The sequence below is a fragment of the Coenobita brevimanus genome, chromosome 106, assembly GCF_032717465.1.
Source record: "Coenobita brevimanus isolate Jiangsu-jjx chromosome 106, ASM3271746v2, whole genome shotgun sequence".
Classification (NCBI taxonomy): domain Eukaryota; kingdom Metazoa; phylum Arthropoda; class Malacostraca; order Decapoda; family Coenobitidae; genus Coenobita; species Coenobita brevimanus.
The window spans coordinates 13135822-13153291 of NC_137059.1; positions in this window are offsets into that span (position 1 = coordinate 13135822).

Here is a 17470-nt window from a genome sequence, read left to right on the forward strand (position 1 = left end):
GATTTAAGCTGTGAAGAAAGACTAGAAAAACTGAACCTACCAATACTACAAGAGAGAAGGAAGTGGAAATATGATTACGCTATATAAACATATCTCAGAGAAAGAAAGAATACACATCAATGCGTGTGTGTGTATATATATATATATATATATATATATATATATATATATATATATACAGTATATATATATATATATATATATATATATATATATATATATATATATATATATATATATATATATATATATATATATATATTTACGTGTCCGACTCTGGGCAAAGGCTTCAGGGCCTATTTCTCGGGGGCAGTGACCTATCCCAAGGCCCAGTAGTCCTCCTCCACCTTCCACATGTCACCACTTCGGCGCTAACACCCACCGTCCATACTGAATACATGCTAGGGCTGTCTCATACAGGACTGGTGTATTGGTATTAGCGGGGGTATTTTTACGACATGTCGGCGGGTCATCTGGTAGATCAGAAAAGTCTGCTTTTAGGAAATTCAAATCCGTAAACTGTTCCCTGCCCCAGCCGGGATTCGATCCTGGGTCCATTAGACTGCAGGTCGCCTCTCTACCGATTCAGCCACCGCCTCCCCCATATAACCTATGGGGAAGCATCAACAAGAGGAGAATGAAAAAAAAAGATGCTTAAAAAGAGAGGTGAGAAAGACGTAAGGAAATTCAGTTTCCGAAATAGTGCAACTGATTTGTGGAATGAGCAACCGAATGAAATAATGCGTGCCAAAACTATTCATAGATTTAAGGATATGTATAATAAAAATGGTTTAATAAACGGGACAGTACGAGCTTGACTCACTCCTGTAAAGATACAATTAGGTAAGAACAGATATATGCACACACACACACACACACACACACACACACACACACACAGATGCGGAAGGGTGAGAAAGGAGGGAGGGAGGATTTGGGGTCGGTGAAGGGAACGGATGAGATGTGGAAGTGTGTACTGCTGTTCTAATAGCAGCTTGCGCAGTACTCTGACTCGTATCTCCGATATAAACCCTTAAATTCAGCTATATTATGGATGTATTTCCATTAGGATTCCATGATATGCCATCCAATTGGCTATAGCTGTAATGAGCGAATACTTTGGTAAAATATAAAATATTATAACTATGCTAGTTTCAGTATTGCATTTTGTTCATACTTTTCAGTGATTATGCAGTTAACCATTAAACAGTAATTCGTAAGACGTAGGGGCAATCTTTCTCGGGGATAAACAACCACTGAGGATGATTAGAGTGTGAAGTTGTTGTGAACTACTCTCTCTCCCTGTGTGTGTGTGTGTGTGTATGTGTGTGTGTTCTTACCTAATTGTTCTTACCTAATTGTATCTTTACAGGAATGAGTTAAGCTCGTACTGTCCCGTGTCTTAAACCATATTTATCGTACATACCCTTAAATTTATGAATTTTTTTGGCACACACTGTTTCACTCGGTAGTTCATTCCACTCAACACTTGCTCTATTTGGGAAACCAAATTTCCTTACGTCTTTATCACCTCTCTTTTTATGCAGTTTTTTGCAGTGTCCTCTTGCTGATGCTTCCCCATACGTTAAGTAATCATTTATGTCTATTTTCTCCTTCCCTGATATGCATTTATACAGCATAATCATGTCACCTCTTTTCCTTCTCTCCTGTAGTGTTGGTAGATTCAGTTTATTTAGTCTTTCTTCGTAGCTTAGATCTCTTAACCTTGGTACCCATCTTGTAGCGGCCCTTTGAACTTTTCAATCTTGTCTATGTGTTTTTTGAGATGAGGACTCCAGACTACTGATGCATACTCCAGGGTTGGTCTGATGAATGATGTTATTATCTTTCTTAGCATGTCTTCATTTATGTATGTAAACGCTATTGTTACACTGGCAAGCAGTGTATACATGCTCCGTACCTTCTCACTGATGTGGTCAGCCGGAGATAGTCTGTTATTGACAATCACACATAGGTCCTTCTCTCTTTCTGATGTGTGTAGGGTTTTATTTCCTAACTTATAATCCCAATCAGGTCTTTTTCCACTTTTACCAAACTTGATTACATGACACTTGTCCACATTGAATACCATTTCCCATGTATTACTCCATTCATGAAGTTTATTTAATTCTTCTTGTAGCTCTTTACAAGTGTCTGTGTTTGTAATTCTCCTTTGTATTTTTGCATCATCTGCAAACATATTTTCATTTCCAGTGTTACTGTCTATATCATTTATATACACTAAAAACATGATTGGTGCCAGCACTGAGCCCTGTGGTACTCCACTAGTCACTTCTTTCCATGATGAGTAATTTCCCCTTAGTACTGTTCTCATTTTCCTTTTCATTAGAAAATCTTGCATCCAATAATACAGATTGCCTCGAATTCCTCCTTGATGGTACAGTTTCCATAAAAGTCTTTGGTGTGGTACTGTGTCAAATGCTTTCTTGAAATCTAAATAGATACTGTCCATCCATCCTTCTCTTTCCTGTAATGTGTCTGTTACTCTGTCATAATAGCTCAACAGATTAGTAACACATGATTTTCCTTTTCTGAAACCAAACTGCCTTTCTGTTATCATACTGTGTTCTTCTAGGTGATTTACCCAAGCTTTTCTTATAAGCTTTTCTAATACCTTGCTTACAACACTGGTTAGTGATACTGGTCGGTAGTTAAGTGGATTTTGTCTATTCCCTTCCTTGAACAAGAGAACAATGTTTGCTTTCTTCCAAATATCATGTAGTTTACCTTGACTCAAGGATTTCTTGAAAATTAAAAATAATGGTTTACTTAACTCCTTTGCACATTCACGTAGCACCCAACATGAAATTTCATCAGGACCATTTGCTTTTCCTTTGTCTAATTTACTTAGCTCCTCCTGTATTTCTTTTTCTGATGTCTGTATATCTGGTAGTATGTGTGGGCATGCATGTTCCACATAATCCCTCTCAAAATTATTTTCCTCTGTAAAAACCGATTGGAAATTCTTGTTTAGTGCTTCACAAATATCCTTCTCTTGTGTATAGGTAATTCCATCGTCCGTAATGGATTGTATTTTATCTTTTACTTTGGTTTTGCTTCTGATGTAGCTGTAAATTAGCTTTGGTTGGTCACTACTTTTATTTATGATATCCTCCTCAAACTGTTTTTGGGCTTCCCTCCTTATTCTTGTATAATCGTTTCTTGCCTGTTTGTAATTATTGTATACCCTTTCACTATTGTGTCTTCTGTATCTATTCCACAACAAATCTCTTTTTTCCTTTTATTTTTTACATTCTGTACTGAACCATTTCTTTATTTTCTTTTCTGCTTCTTTGTGCTGTGGAATGTACTTCTGGACTCCTATTTCATAAAGTTCACAGCATTTTTCATATATAGCATTTAAATCTTGTCCTCTAAGCTCCTTTTCCCAAGCAATTTCTAAGAAATACTTCTTTAGGTCATGATACTTTCCCTTTTTATAGTTTAGGCCCTGTTTGTAACTTTCATTGCTGTTATCTATGTCATATGCAATCCTGAAATTTCAATTTAGTACTGCATGGTCGCTTTTGTCGAATGGAGGGTGATATATTAAATTGTCAATATCGTTTTCTTGCCCAGTAAATATTAGATCTAGCATTGAGGGCACATCGAGTCCTCTTTTTTTGGTGCTTTCCCTTACATGTTACGTTAGGAAAAACTCTTGCACAAGATCCAGGAGCTTTTGGTCCCAACAGCTTTCTTGGCTTATTATATCTAGAGTATTCCAATTTATATTTGTATTAAAATATCCAATTAGTATAATTCTTTTCGGTTTCTCTTCCATTTTATGTAGTAATGCTCTTAAACTCTGAATTGTACTCTCCGCCACTTCCTCATATTCGTCTCTTTCCCATGTGTTTGATCTGGGTGGCATGTACAAATTGGCTACAATTACTTTCCCTTCAGATGTATTTATCTTTACGCAATCAGTTCTATTTGTGATGGTATATCTAATTCTATTTCTTAAACTTTTAGATTTTTCTTAGTTAATTTTATAATTCCTCCTCCTTTTTTTAAGTTCCTATCTCTTCTCCATAAATTATTTGCCTCTAAGTTTAGGATGTCATTTGATATCCTTGGTGTTAATTTTGTTTCAGTTAGGCATATCATAAATATGTGGTTCATTTTCTCTGACATAATCATTGATCTCTAATAATTTAGATACCAATCCATCCACATTTGAGTACATCAACTTATTCATCTTGTTTATATACTTGCCATGATTTGGTTCTACTAGCTTTCTCCTTTTTATTCCCTCCTATTTATGTACCACTTTCGTACCTGCAATCCAAATACTTTGTAAAAAAAAATGTATTCTTCTCCTCCTCTGATCTTCCCTCATTTTTTGTTTTTGCTTCCTCCTTCTTCTCTTTCAATAATTCCAGTTTCTCTTGTGTTAGGCATCTTTTTATCCATACATTTTTTAACTCTTTTTTCCATAAGATTCTTTGCATTTTTTAGTATCTCCTCCACGGTGTTTACACTCTGGAAGGTTACCTTTAGGGGTCTTGACTTGCTTTTCTCGTATTTCCCTAACCTTTTGTGTTCCTCTATGTCTTTACTACAGATTTCCTCTGATACTTCTTTCAATATGCCCATTACATTTGCCATCTCCTTTTTGTCTCTTGAGATCTTGTTTTTTACTTTTTCCTCTTCTATATCAGTGATTACTATAGATTTGTTAATATCTACTGAATCTCTTACTAACTCAGGATTGTTTTGGATTATTCTTTTCACTTCCTTTTTAATGCTTTTTTCTTCCACCCTTGTTTCCAAGTCTTTCTTTACTTTCACTGTTTCAGCATAAGTGGTTTCCACATCATTTTTGTAGCTTTGCACAGCTTCATTCACCTGTATTATCTTCTCCTCAATATCACTGCTCTGGTCTATCAGACTGCTTACTTGTCTAATTGTCTCTGTATCATTTTTGAACACTTCCATAATACTCTCGTGGTTGACTACTGTACTTGACATTTCACTAATTTTCCTCCTAAGTGTACCCACTTCAACTGTTAGCTCATCTATGGTTATGTCTTTCTTGTTGACTTCCTTTTCTAATTTTTCTATTCTTCCTTTTGCAAGTGCATCTGTTTCTTAATTTCATCAATCTCATTTTGAAAAGCCGTCTCTAACTTGTGTACTCTTTCCACCAGTTTATTGTGAGTCTCCATTTCAACCAGTTCTTGGTAGAAATTATCATCCTGCTTTCTACCTTTATCCCGTTTCTTTTCCAAATTTGCTTTACTAAAGTATGTGGTCATTTTGCAGTACTAAAAGCGCATATAGTACTTACATTCCCCGGGGCAGATTGTAGACTAAACAACGACCAGCTGATTGTGCGCATTTTTGCGCCGCTGGTTTGTTTACTTTTCTGTTTAACCAAGTCTTACTTAAAATTTCATCTTTTTTATATTAGAACACCATTTAATCTAACCTTGCACAGAGCTTGACTCATATAAAGATACTTATTTAGGTAATGCCGCTGGCCAAGTTGGCCAGGTATAGAGCGGTGGCGACGTGCGTCTGCTTTCTCTCGGTGCCTTGGTGTGTGTGTGTGTGTGTGTGTTTCTGTCTGTCTGTCTGTCTGTTTATGCATGTTTTGTTTCTCTCTCTCTCTCTGTTTGCGCGCGCGCGCCTGTGTGTGTGTGTGTGTGTGTGTGTGTGTGTGTGTGTGTGTGTGTGTGTGTGTGTGTGTGTGAGTCAGTTGGTTGGGTGGTTGGAGTTGATGAGGTTGAGTTGGTGGGTGTGGTAGTTCGGTGCATCGCCAGGGAGGGTGGAAAGTGGTAATGGTGGAGCGGGGAGAGGGACAGTTGTTGGGTGTGGTGTGTGGAGTGGTTTTGGGTGGGTTGTGAGGGTAATTGGGTTAGTGAGTGGATGCGTTTGGTGGGCTGGGTGGGTAGGTGGCTGGACGTGTGGGTGGTCGGGGAGGGGTCGGTAAGTTAGGTTGTGTGGATGGATGAGATGGATGGCATTGCTGGGTAACTAGGGTGGGTGGAACTCGTGATTGGGAAGGGTAAGTCGGGTTCAAATGAGTGAATGGGGTGGCGTAGTGAATGGGGTTGGGTAAGAAGAGTGGATGGGCAGGTGGGTCGGTGGGAGGAGTGGATGGACAGGATGGGTGGATGGGCAGGGTGAGGTGGGCTGGGAGTGTTCAGGGAAAGATTTTTTTTTTTTATGTGAGAAAGAAGGAACCAAAGGCCGCGAGCCCGCAAAATTGTTCCTTCCAAGAGAAAAACAAAATACAAGAGAGAGCCAAATTCAAGATCCGATCATTTCGAGATGCCTGGACACACTGCGTTTGACAGACTGGAGATCATAGGAAGCAGGAAATACAGACAGAGGGAGACAGTTCCAGAGTTGACCTGTTTCATAAATGAAGGACTGGGAGTAACGGTTAACTCTTGCATTAGAGAGTTGGACAGAAAGTGGAAGGGTTGTGTGGATGGATGAGATGGATGGCATTGCTGGGTGACTAGGGTGGGTGGAACGCGTGATTGGGAAGGGTGGGTGGAATTTGTGAGTGGTGAGGGGGGGTGGTAGGGGTCGGTGGGCAAGATAGGTTGTTGGGATGTGTGGGCAAAGTGAGTCACCAGGGTGAATGGGCACCGTTGGTCGCCAGGGTGGCTGAGACGATTGCGTGGTCGGAGTGATCTAAGTGGGTGGTTGGGTTGGGTGGGTGGATGGGTTCAGGGTGGAGAAGTGAATGAGTAAATGAGTTGAGTGGCATTGTTGGGTGAACTTCGTTTGTGGCATTCGTGGGTTAGCAGGATGGATAGCAGGGATCGATTGGCTGGGTGGGTGGCAGGGGTGAGGTCGGTGGGTTGTGCTGGATGGGTTGAGTGGGTAGTTGGATGAGTAGGTGAGTGTATATGTGGCTGTCCACATGCCAAGGCAAGAGAGGGACTTATCTGGCCATATAACTTTCAACTGTTACTTGGATTTTAGTCTATCGCTTAGAATACGTTGGATAACTATTTGGAAACCAAAATCTATACATTAATGTCATTGTATTGAAATCTGCTAAAACTTCGATATAATCACTTCTCATGGAACTGAAGATGGATCTATGCACTCGATAATACACCTAATAGTAAGATAAATGAAAGTAACATCACATGCGGCAAAACGTGCGAGTTAGGGAAGTTTCATATTTCCGATCCATCCGCCTAACAAATCAGTGTTTTGGTGGGGATAAGGAGGGGTAGTTAGGGGTGAGAGTAGACGTGTGCGATTAACCTGACCTCTTGTGGCAGATTACCTTGTATCACGAATTTCTGTCAGGAGGTGTACGTAACATGTATACACTGCTTGCTGATTTTAGAATTGCATTCACATACATAAATGATGACATGATGAGAAAGATAATAACATCATTCATCAGACCAACCCTGGAGTATGCATCAGTAGTCTGGAATCCTCATTAAAAAAAATAAATAAATAAAACTGAAAAAGTACAAAAGGGCAGCTACAAATTGGGTACCAATCTCAAGGAGTGGCGTAGCGTTGGGGGGGGGGGCACAGGGGAGGTTGCCCGGGGCGAAAAATTCTTATAGGCGCAAAATGTCAAAAAGAAAATAATAATAATAAATAAAGTAGTGATAATGAATTGAAAAAAAAAAAGCGCGCCTTCCCCCTCATGCAGAAAATCTCCCAATGTTCGAACATTCTACCTGTACACAGTTTTTCATAATGGCGGTGCAAATAAACGTTGCCACGTAACATTTACATTATTCTTCTCGCTAATTACGGCCATACTGTCCTCATATAACCCTTTTCGGTGAACTACATAATGCCTATTAACAGAGTGAATTCCCGTTTGAAGATACCAGTGCTGTAATGTTCCATGACTTGCACAAAAAATCATATTTAAAAAATTCAGTTTCACCGAGTTGCAAGGGCGCTAGATAGCCTCGCTCCTCCTCCCCTACCCGCCTAGTCTTCGTGATGTGTGACACTGATTTGTTACGTAAGTTTTAAAATCCACCTCAAGCCTAAAGTAATTCTTAAAATGCATATGTGTATGCAAGATTTTCTGCTCAGAATGGCATATTCTTTCATCTCTACAAATTTTTGCAGAAACTCGTGTTACACTTGTATATTATGAAACATGCTGTGGCCTCCGTTGTTTGTGCATGTGGCGACAATCCGATCGCTAAATTAAGATCTGTCGAAATCTCGAAATACCGTCGCCAAGTAATGTTCTCGCCAATTTAGTGTTGCAACACCAACAAAGAGTAAAACATAATTTTTTTTTTTTACACAAGATCTTAGGTTTTTTAACCCCTACCTTCGGTTCTTGGAGATTAATTCGAAAAGTCACCTGGATCTTGTTTTTTTTTTTTTTCCAAATAAATATACACATTAAATCTGGAAAATATTTTATTTTATTTTAATGATTAGTAAGAAATGTTCGTCTATAATAACGTGTACCCACCCTGTGGACTGTATGTACAGATGCAAAAGCGCTTTCCTTTTGATGAGGAAAATGTGCTGGCATTAATCAATACTTTTTATCCAAAAGTAGCCCTATATCCCATAAGAACAAAAGCAATTGCAAATTTGGTAGTACACTTCCCTACTCTCGTAAAGAAGAAAGAAACTGATTTTCTACAGGAACAGTGGCAAGATTTGTTGCATTCCAGATCAACTCTTCAGCATCTCAGTCAATCAGGAACATATTTCTGGCATAAAATGCCTAGAATTACTGATGAGAATAAGCAATCTAAATCTGAATTTCTTTCAAGATTTTGTGATCTTTTACTTCTACCACATTCTTCTGCGTTTGTTGATTGTTCTCACAAATGACTATGCAAAAAACCATGACCATGAACAGATTGTTGACCTACACAACCGTCAATCGGTTGTTTGCAGAACAAGCCATCGCCTGACAAGAAGTACCCTGCTTTGAATGGAGACCATCGAAAGAACTCATCATTGACATGAAAAGTGACAATATGGGCCAGCGTTATGGAGGTAAGTGTTGCAGCACAGAACAGGCAACACGTATCCTGCCGACGAGACCGAAGTTGCCAGTAGCTGAGAGGAAAACACACAGGTTTATGTGCAATAATTCTGCTGTATAAAAGCCTAAAAGATGAGTTGAAGGAGCGATATCTGTATTTATATGTACTTACTGTTATGCTTGCTGTTTCTAGGGCGGCTTTCCTAGGAGCACCTATGATACAGCCGGGTTCTTTATCTAGACCGGAGCTAGGATACACCACAAGAGGAACAGGGTATAAAAACTCTAGGCAACTACCTTACACGTATATTACTATATCTTTCCTTACAATACAGACAAGACACACAGTACCCTATACAATGTCAAGGAGTGTTAGACAGGACTCGGACTGGCAGATATATCATGTGTATCTCGCAGGATACCACAATCGCGAGGACATAGGACAGACACTGTAAACACTTGGCTCGAGGTTATACACAGTTTTAGTCTAGGGTTGCATATATCTCACAGGATAAGTGTCAGTGTCCCGCTTTACACTGAGTAATGGTGGAGTAGCGTTTCTGATGTCATAAATAAACAGTTATATGTGGTCGGTGTATTTATGATTGGGACACAGTCTTTGTCGCTCACTATTTCCACTGTTCGCTACTCGGCACTATGTTCAGTTTTTATATCACAGTCACTGTTTGGTAAGGGATCGTCGAGGGCTCGGGCCGGGCAGAGGTGGCCTGGGGACTCGCAGCTGTCAGGCAGGTGTTAGTGGGATCTCCTCTGGTGTCTTTGCCAGAGGCCACGGGACTTCCCACAGAGGTGTCATCGCCTGTCGTGGACTAGGGTCAGGCGTCGTAAAGGGCACCTCACTGGTGGGGCTGGGTAAGAGAGTCTGGCCCTTTGGACTGAAGCTGAACAACTCCTGCAGGCGCCCCTGTCTGTGCCAGGTTGGGGAAAGGCATCTCCGTTGCCTGGGACTGGGAGAGTCACTCCCCAGAGTACTGGGGGAGCTGTTGAGGGTCCGTTGCCTGTGGTCTCTCTCCTGTTGCGCCGCCATCAGTGTTGGACTGCAGTGTCACCTTCGGCAGGAGTCCGCTGGCTGGAGGGCATAAACTCCTGGGGATAACAAAGGGCCACTCCACCAGTTCTCTAGGCTGAGGTTCTTCTGAGGGCTGCCTCGGGTTGGAGAGATGGAGGCTCGACTTGCTCTGCCACTGGAGGGGCGGACTGAGCAAGGGTCATCCTCACATTGTGAAGTCACAAGGGGTGAGAGACTTTTAAGGTGTCTCTCCCTGGCGCGGCTACAGGCTGTCCCTTTCTCGTCGGTGAGGCTACTGGCCGTCTCCGGGGCCCAACTTCCTGACGGGACCATGGACGGAGTGCAGTTACTGGCAGTAACCTGTCCACGGATGTGGCTACAGGCCATCGCCGGTGTCCCATATGAGGAGTGACGTGTAGGCAAGGAGCGGCTACAGGTCGTTTCCTGACTATTGGTGTGGTTACAGGCCAGCACTGGTGTCGTGCTCCTTGAGGCTACTGTAGAAGGAGAAGGGATGTACCGTTCTCTCCCCAACTGCGGCTGCAGGCCGTCACTGGTTCTGCAGGGGAGGTGGGCAGCATTTGGAGTGGCTAGAGGCCGTCTCTCTATAGGCAGGCCATCATGTTATTGTGCAGCTACAGGTCGTCCCTTTATATGCGCGGCTACAGGCCATCGCTGTATTTGAGCGGCTACAGGCCGTCACTGGGGTGCTGCCAGGAGTTAGGTTTTCAGGTCCACCCCGATGCTGGTGAGGGCTGGCTCGGCTTGAGAGTAATGTACCCGGAATGTGGTGTTTGTGCCAGGCACGCTCCGTGGAATAGGGGCACTCGAACATATGCAACATATGCCCATATCGCATGGACTGGACACATGCCCTACAAACTCCTCCATAGTCGCCTCCTGAGGATGTTGTGGTGCCCCCAGTTGTCACAGCTGGTATTTCACCAGCATCTTGGTGAGAAAAATCACGTCCCTGTGGCTGGAGGTAGTAGGTCACGGTGGTGTCGATGTTGTGGGCTGGAGTCAGGTGCTGAAAGAGGGTGGTCCATTGTGTGATTGCCAGGTTTTGGTCGTGGTTAGGGGTGTAGGTGATGTAGAGAGTGGATGCTTGGGAGGCCGTGTGGAGGAGCTGGAGGAGGTGATGGGGATCATGGATGCGCCGCTTCCTGCTGTAGGTTGGTGCCCAGGTGGTGTGTTGTATCCCCATGGCTGGAGATGGTTGCTGTTCTGAGGGCCCCAGCTGAATGCTGGTGACCGGTGAGGTGGTGGCAGTTTTATGCTGCAGGTAGATGCAGGTGTTTTCCCCAGGGATAGGGGTGGGTGGATATTTCAATTGGGCCTGATGTAGCATGAGGTTGATGGGGGTCATACTGGGGGTAAGGGGACTGGGGGTGGCTGGATCTAGTGGTGGAGGTGAGGTGGGGGGACTAGGGGTGGTGTATGTGGTAGGATGGCTTGAAATGCGGCCGGAATGGGTGATGGTGGTTTTCAAGGTGGGCGTGGGTGGTGAGGAGGGAGTATGGTCTCGCGGTGCTGTGGCTGTGTTGGGTGGTGGCATTTGAAGTGTGGGCCCGGTGGTGATGGGGGAACATGTGGTGATGACAGGGGGAGTTGATGCGGGGGTGGAGGCAGCAGGGGGTGGTGTGTGGGGGTGTGAGGGTGCTCTGGTGCTGGAGGCGGGTGGTGGTGGCAAGGTGAGAGGTGAGGTGAAGTGAGGTGTGCGGAACGAAGGAGCTCGGGATGAGGGGGTAATGGGTTGGCTGGGGGGACGGATTTGCAGTGGTGGTGAGGTGGCGGGTGTGGTGGCATGAGGTGTGGGGGGTGAAGGAGCTGGTGGAGAGGGGGTAGGGGATGACAGGAGCAAGGAGGAAGGTGTGATGTAGCAATTATAGAAGTCGGGAGGGGGGTCTGGGGTGGTGAGTGGAGGTGAGGTGATGCTGGGGGCGGGCAGGGTGGGGTCAGGGCGAGGGGTGGCAGTGGTGTGGAACAGGCACATGCGTCGATTTTGGTATGAACATGGGGTGTTGTGGTAGCCTATTGTTATTGGTAGGGGTTAGGGACATGGGTGACAATGTATGGGCTCATAAAGCGTGGGGAGTTTCTGGGGGATGGGCAGCTTCGCAACCATCGCAGAGTCACCTGGCTTGTAGGGATTGGCAGGATGGGCATCGGGTTGGAGGTCGAGGTTGTTTTGTAGGTGGCGGAGTGGATCAGATGTGGGTGTTGTGGGAGGTTGCGGGTGTTGTCGCAGGGATAGGAGGAGAGGGGCTTCCCTGAATGTGCGGTCATGTGGGGAGATGCCGTCTTCTCGGGGGCAGTTTATCCCCACTGAGCAATTTTAATGTGGGCTGGTCAATCTTCATTTTGTCTCCTTGATTCGTGCACGTATTTGATTCATGATGGTGCGGTGGCTCCTCTCGCAGACTCTGTTCCCCTGGGGACAGTAAGGGGAAGAGTGGGAGATGTGATAGCCGAATATGTTGGCTGCCTCTTGCCACACAGTGCTGGTGAACTCCGGGATATTGTCCGAATGTAAGGCCCGGGGAATTCCAAAGTAGGGAAACACGTGGTGGACCAGGGCATCGGCCACGGCGACAGTGTGATGTTCTTTGGCCAGGCATGCGATGAGGAACTTGGAATAAGTATCTACAAAGGTGATGATGTAGTGATATCCTGATTTGGGTGGTAAGGGGCCTACCACATCTACGGAAAGCAACTGCCAGGATTTGTGGGCAGTTATACTTCCTGAAGTGCTGGGGGTGCGGGTGGCATTTTTGCCTAATGCACAGGCCCAGCAGGAGTGGGTGACTTGTTTAGCCAGGTTGAGGAGTTGGGAGTCCAAGAAGCATTGTTGAATACCTGGAGGAGTTTTTTAATACCCAGGTGAATCCCGTTGTTGGCGTGGAAGTGCCTCACGATATCCAAAGCAGTATTGCCCCGATGGTGTGAACAATTGGTCGTCCTGCTGGTGGAGTTTGGTGAATTAATGGGGTGGAATCCAGGCGGGCAGTTCTTGTTGCACCACTGTTGGAGGCGCTCCAGCTTGCGTTGGATTGCGTGGATGGAAAGACGCAAGAGTGCGTCGGCATTGCCATGGAGCTTGCCAGGGTGGAAGAAGATCTCGTAGCTGAATTCTTCCAGTGCCTCCCTCCATCTAATAATCGTGCTGGCCTCCTATGCTTGTCAAATTTGGCTCTAAATGTCTGACAGCAAGTTGTAAATGTCGAAATGAGTGTGCCTTTACCACAGTGTTTGCCACCTGTGAAAATACTGCAGCTTTGATTGGAGTGTGATTTACTTAGGATCATATAAAATGCAACAAATATTGATGGCTGTGTTAAGATGTAGTGTATTATCTGAGAGAGAGAGAGAGAGAGAGAGAGAGAGAGAGAGAGAGAGAGAGAGAGAGAGAGAGTGTGAGGCGTCGTGAGACATGTGTTTGGAGACTCGAAAGGACGAATTTTGAATTTCACCTCTACCAGTCTGACAACCACCAAGAAGTATACTCTCTTAACCTGCTCTAAGTCCAGTTTTAGTAACATAAACTCTCTAGATAATTCAAAGAACATCATCTACTTAAATGCAAGAATCCAAACACCAAAACATTAGTCCAGAGGTCGCACTGCTGCTCAAAATATAGTCAAACCTCTCCATGGAAATCCTAAAATTTTGTATTGGATAACAAATACGAATTGAAATACTGTACCCACCCCCGCAGAGACACCCACCCTAGGACGGTCCCACGGCCCCACGCCAACCCCAGAAGGAGACCACGAAAAGGCAAACAGAGAGAGCGCCAGACCCGAGCGAGACAGGCCCAGGTGTACCACGGCCCTATGCCCCTCTTCCCCTCAACACGGCCAATGACAACTTAACAGTACTGGCGCACTACGTCACACCCGGACCAACACTCACCAGGATCAGGGTGGGACTTGTCCACAGACAGTCCCAAGCAATACTGCAGTATAGGCCACTGTACATGCCGGGGAAGGGTCGGCCACTGTACGCCCTTCAGCTGCAGCCAGCCCTGGAACCAGCCCTGTGGTGGCGGCCACTGTATGCCCCGAGTTGGACGTGACGTCCACTGTACACACATCGGCTGGCAAGCCAGGCAAAGGCAGAACTGTGATGTCGGCCACTGTATGCGTTGGGGAAGGATCGGCCACTGTACGCCCTTCATCTGCCTCCTCCTCAGGGAACAACACCACGGTATCAGCCATTGTACGTACCGGGGAAAGGTCGGCCACTCTACGCCCTTCAGCTGTTGTCCCTAGGGCCTGTGGAACTGCAACGTTGGCCACTGTATGCGTCGAGGAAGGGTCAACCACTGTACACCCTTCATCCACAGCCTGTGGGACTACCCCTTCAGGGGAAGTCTCTGGCTCGGCCCACCTGTCATCTGGAGGCTGGGCAGGACGCCCCTTTCACTCTCTTCATAGGTATAATCCCCCGGAAGAGCTGCCGTTCGAGGAGTGGTGGAAGGGCCCTATCCTGGGAGAGGGGATCCACGCCCTACAGGTTGCCCCTGGACGATGCTCGGTGCTGACGGATGCCACCCGGAAGGGACGCCACAGGCATCTCCTGATAGTGGTCTGGCCCAGTGGTGGCTGCAGCCCCCAGCCACCCAGGGACGTCCCCAGAACCCCAGGGCGAGACCTCTCTAGCCCATCCTGCCGACGACCCTCCGCCAGGAGCAGGAGACAACAGGCGCATCTGTTGGCTTTATTCGGCCCCAATCCCAAGGGCCACCTCCCAGGTTGAGGACCCACCACGAAAGGGCCTCCCTGTACACCAGACCACAACCACACCTGGACGACCTCACCCTCTGCAGTAGTCCCGTGCCTCCTATGGGAGGGTTCAGCCGACGACCAGCCTCCCACGCCTGGGCACCACCTATGATTAGCCCAGGTTTCAGCAACCCAAGAAGCCCAGTAGTGTAATCCCAGTGTCACCATATGAACCAGGGACTGACAGTGTCTGTGTTATATGTTTTATTCATACCTGTGGTACAGTGAAGGCACCTCTAATGTACAGTGAGAATTGTCTAAGTCTAGAACTAACGAGTGATACACTAGGACTGTATGGTAAAGACTGTTCAGACTGTTCCTACAACCACTGTGTATTGTTGATGTATGGTCCTGACTGATGGTGAGTACACTTGTATATATTATGTACAATAATTGTTGTATACCAAAGCCCGACATTGTCCATATAACCTGTATTGTATATAACTGTAGTATATTGTAAGGAAATTAAATTAAGGCAGTATATGTGTAAGGGTGGCCTGCTTAAGTTTTTATGCCCTGTTCCTCCTGTTGTGTGTCCTAGCTCTGGTCTAGAAAGAGGACCCTGGTCAGTAGCTAGTGTTCTTAGGATGAGAAGTCGACCTAAAAACACCTAGCATAATACTGATGGCCAGCGGTGGTTCTTGGCCTGATCAGAATACAGAGAAGAACAAAACCAGGGAACTCTAGCACAATGGTGACCAAACGTCACATCCAACTGCCAAAATTTGATCCTGAGCAATATGACATCAATGTATACCTGGCCATGGTTAAACCAATACTGGACATAGGCTTCGAAAACCAGTGGTGGGCAGTGCAAACGAAAAAGGACCTTGCGCAAGCGCAGTGCACAATCCACAGTTCACTACCTTGCGCAAGTGAAAGTGCGCAATCTAACTAATATTTAGCTTGTGCGATGTCACAAAGCGCAAGCACAAACCATTTCATATGTTTGTGGGAATTACTGTAAAATATTGAGATATTTAAATATATTAGCATGCTTACTTACTTTTGTTTATTATTATCATTTTCTGTTATCCGTAATATCCGCAAGTGCGCAATCTAATATTTGGCATGTGCAGTGTGACAAAGCACTAGCGCAAACCATTTGCATATATTTGAGGGAATTACTGTAAAATATTGAGATATTTAAATAAATTAGCATACTTACTCTTATTTATTATTATCCTATCTACCTACCTATTGCCAAACGCCTTAATCCCGTAATGGGTGGCTACTGACCACAAACAACAAATCGCCTCCATGTCACCCTGTCCCCCGCCATTTCACTGCCCTGCTCCCAGCTCACACCCCTCTCTCTCATAATTATACCTCTCCACTCCATCCCTCCATCTCATCCTTGGCCTGCCCCTCCCCCTCCCCCCTCCACCTCACTCACATACACTCTCGTCGTTAGTCTCTCACTCTCCATCCTCTCCATATGGCCAAACCACCTCAATGTGTTTCTCCAAACGTGATGTTGCCAGTTATACTTTATCTGCATTTTCTCAAGACGTTTTATTTAATAATTCAATATAGATATACAATAGCATATGCAATTCCTTACAAAAATCATTAAAACATATTATTTAAATCAAATATCCACAGCCCAATAAATTATTGGGCTGTGGATATTTGATTTAAATAATGTTTTAATGATTTTTTTTAAGGAATTGCATATGTTACTCTTAATAAATAATGTATTTTTAATTTATTATTTATTAATAACAATAATTTAAAAAATATTAAAATACATTATCTCTGTTGAAGCATTTTGAGAAATGCTACTACTTTCCCGCCTCCCCCCAACAATCCAGAACCTCGCGACCTGCCCGAGCTTCCCCCATCCCTTGTCCAGCCATGCGGGCTCCCAAGACCACGTGTCCTCTACAGGACACGTGCGCAAGGCACGTGCATAAGTGCAAATTTAGTTGTGCAAGCACAACTAAATTTGTGCTTGCGCACCTGCCTTTTCATGTGCAAAAGTGCAATATTGCACAAGGTCTCGTACAGTGTCCAATGAGCAAATGATATTCACTGGAGCACAATGGTGCGCAATTGCGCATTGCGCAAGTCATTGTGCACCTGCCCAGCACTGTCGAAAACGACAGAGAAAAAATAGCTGTCACTCTGCCACACCTGGGCAAGGTGGTATCAAACATAGCCTCAAAGTTCGTCCCGGAACTAAAATGGGAGCAATTTGTACAGATCTTGAAACAGGCGATCACGCCATCCTTGGACAAAGTTGTAGCTCTATCGCAACTTGACGCCTTCACCTACGACGGAAACCTGGACGACACAGGCCAGGCGACTCGTCACCGCAGCTTACCTGGGGACTGACGCAGTCACACGGGAACAACACATATGTAACACCCTGTTCAGGATCCTCCCTAGCACCATAAGGGAGCATTTCACTATCTATGACCCCTTGGGAGACCTTGACTGGGACATGCAGCTTGTGTGGCGCCTGCTAGCTGCTCGCCCCATCCCCCAACCGATCAGTGCAGTAAGCAAATTCCCTACTCACAGGATGGCTCAACATCAGAAGCAACGAACACCCCCCTCCCAATCCAACCATGAAACAACAGTGGCTGTGCCTAAAGCGCACCCTTCGATGACCACATAGGGGTCTCGTCTCTAGAAGACAAAGGCCCCGAGGATGATGCTTCACCC